This window comes from Pristiophorus japonicus, chromosome 1, assembly GCF_044704955.1.
Source record: "Pristiophorus japonicus isolate sPriJap1 chromosome 1, sPriJap1.hap1, whole genome shotgun sequence".
Lineage (NCBI taxonomy): Eukaryota > Metazoa > Chordata > Chondrichthyes > Pristiophoridae > Pristiophorus > Pristiophorus japonicus.
The window spans coordinates 165,882,753-165,886,020 of record NC_091977.1 but is presented as its reverse complement, the minus strand read 5'-3'; the positions used below and the strand labels follow the sequence as shown (position 1 = coordinate 165,886,020).

General features: G+C 44.8%; 1 pseudogene; it reads left to right on the top strand.

Moving 5' to 3' along the window:
- The first annotated feature begins 2,470 nt into the window (after positions 1-2,470).
- LOC139279932 (U2 spliceosomal RNA) lies at positions 2,471-2,684 on the top strand (annotated as a pseudogene).
- The last annotated feature ends 584 nt before the right edge of the window (positions 2,685-3,268 follow it).

The window sequence follows — 3,268 nt, the reverse complement described above, 5'->3', positions numbered from 1 at the left end:
ACGCCCGTTTTTCGCGCCTAAAACGGCGGCTAAAAAAAAAATCGCGATTCTGGAGCGTTCTGCAGCTACTTGTCTGCCTGGCACAGCGCCCAGGGGGGCGGAGCCTACACTCGCGCCGATTTTGTGAGTGGGAGGGGGCAGGTACTATTTAAATTAGTTTTTTTCCTGCCGGCAACGCTGCGCGTGCGCGTTGGAGCGTTCGCGCATGCTCATTGTGAAAAAAACATTGGCACTCGCCCATTTTTGTAGTTCTTTGTAGCTGTTTAATTTTTGAAAATTTTTTTAATAAAAGCACATTGCCATCAGCACATCTCACTGCAGCCTTCTCACTATCTCCTTCCCCCCCCGCCCCGCGGGAAAGAACGGGCGCCTCCTCTTCCCTCCCCCCCCACCGCGGGCAGAACGGGTGCCTCACCTCCCCCGCGGGAAGAACGGGCGCCTCCTACCCCCCCGCGGGAAGAACGGGCGCCTCCCCCCCGCCCCCCGTGGGAAAGAACGGGCGTCTCCTCTCCCCTCCCCCCCCCACGGGCAGAACGGGCGCCTCCTACCCCCCCCGCGGGAAAGAACGGGCGCCTCCCCCCCCCCCCGCGGGAAAGAACGGGCGTCTCCTCTCCCCTCTCCCCCCCCCCCCCCCGCGGGAAAGAACGGGCGTCTCCTCTCCCCTCTCCCCCCCACCCCCCCCCCCGCGGGCAGAACGGGCGCCTCCCCCCCCCCCCCCCCCCGCGGGAAGAACGGGCGCCTCAGGCTGACTGCAGCATTCTCGGTGCCTGAAGCACTTTCACACAGGTAGGAAGATGGTTTATTTCATCTTTTCTTTGCTTATAAATGTTTATTCAGGTTGGATTTATTTGTATAATATTTGTAGAAGTATAAATAAGGATTTATTGTCGAATTTAATGAGTTCCCTTCCCCCCCCTCCCCCCCACCTCGTTCTGGACGCCTAATTTGTAACCTGCGCCTGATTTTTTAATGTGTAGAACAGGTTTTTTCAGTTCTACAAAAATCTTCACTTGCTCCATTCTACTTTAGTTTGGAGTACGTTTTCACTGTGGAAACTTTGAAATCAGGCGTCAGGGGCCGGACACGCCCCCTTTTGAAGAAAAAATTCTGTTCCAAAGTAGAACTGTTCTACCTGACTAGAACTGCAGAAAAAAAAATGTGGAGAATTGCGATTTCTAAGATAGTCCGTTCTCCACCAGTTGCTCCTAAAAATCAGGCGCAAATCATGTGGAAACTTGGGCCCACAGGATGTCATTTGTGACTTTGATAAGGGCCAAGTAAAGACAGTGAAAAGTACCTCAGGGAGTCAACACCAAGTGTGATCTTCAGATGAAGCAGGGTTAGAGGGTGGGAGTAACTGGACCATGGTGTATGGACATAATTCAGTTCCTACTTTAAAGTTACACATTGGCCCGTGGACAGTGATGAAGGAAAGGCGCTCACCACTGATGTCGAAGAAAGCTGCTCACAATCTCTGTGGTTATAACGACAATTTAACAGCCTTTTTATACTGTTCTTCCCAAAGCCAATTATGCATTTTAATAGGTTTATTACACAATTTTCTACAGTCTTCCTATCTCATGGTTTTAAATACAGCAATTTAAGACTTTCTACACATGACAAATTTAATATCAATAATTTCTTAGCCATTTTTTAATCAAAAACTGTCAGGATTTCAGAATTCTTTTAAAGATAGACCTCCATCTTTTCATTAACACATTTCTTTTGCAAAGAGTGCTCAATACTAAATAAACTGGGTCATTTGGGTGATTAGAAGCCAGCAGAGATAAGCAGAGAGGCAGGAAGATTAGCATTACCGGAATGTATTCACTTGCTAATCTAGCTGTTTCAGTTTATAGTGCAAATTTCTTCATCCCTGATATTATTATAATACTGGCTTTTATCAGTGATTTGGCAGTGCATATAGTTTATCAGGTGTGGATTAGGCTGTCAGCAAAATTTGAAATATTTAGTCAGGCAGAGAATGGGCATTTACACAACTAAAGAGAGTCACTCAAAAACAAATAGGGGAAGCTTAAGAATGTTGACACAAGATATTATACTGCACCTTTTCACTGTTTAATGAATATACTCACTTCAGATTTGTATTGAGATGCACAACGTAAACTGCGGGACAAATCTAATTTCAATACATTCTTATCTGAAAAACCTTGCCTTCTCCAGTGTATTAAGGATAATGGATTGTGCAAGTGCCAGAGTTCTGATTAATAGTTACTTATAAATCCAGCATTGTTTCAATACATTCTTTGACAGCGTTTTTGTAATACAAATAGAACTGGGGAGGGCTTCTGCAGTATGTGAAACAGCAGGTGGACAGCCTTGAGTCAGACAGAAATGTTTCACTCCGGAATGATAACAAACACCTCAAATAAGTACACATGAAAAGTTAGTAAATTTATGACTTAAATCTGTATCCTGTGGGCATCCAGAACACATTACATCTGTCCAATTCGCTTCTCGGCCTTTTGGCTAAGATCATGCGTAACTGACCTGACAGGGGAGTAGCCACCATGACCTCCGGGTGGTTCTCCCTGGATCAGGAAGGTATATGCTTGCTTTTTTGGAAACAGGAGGTGGGTGGGGTGGCTTGACCCATCCACCTCCACGGAGGTGTGTGGGGGACCTGATATAACGAACCTGGTATTGCAGTACTTCCACGAACGGTGCAGTGGCTCTAGGCCTTTTGGCTAAGAGCATTGGCGCAGAGTGATCCTTGGCGTGTGCAAGGTGACCTCTGGCGTTTGTGATTTGACAAAGAATTGGAACGATTGGCTACGAATTTAAAAAAAAAAAAACATTACATCTGTCCAATTCCCTTTGAGTTCTGCTCTCCTTTATACTTAAAACCAAGCAATTAATGAAGTTCTAAAGCAGATCTATTTCTAATATTCTTCTTTGAAAATACTACAATGTAAATGATCTATGCAGCAGCTGTAAAGTTTTTATATTCTGATGTATCTAAAGTATCTTTTTGAATTAAACATAGCATTTTACTTTGCAATATGTTATATTAAAATGGCAAAATAAATTGGAATACTTGATAAGGGGGTTGACTCATGAGGAAAGATTGAGTAAGTTGGGCCTCTACTCATTGGAATTCAGAAGAATGAGAGGTAATCTTATCGAAACGTATAAGATTATGAGAGGGCTTGACAAGGTGGATGCAGAGAGGATGTTTCCACTGATGGGGGAGACTAGAACTAGAGGGCATGATCTTAGAATAAGGGCTGCCCATTTAAAACAGAGA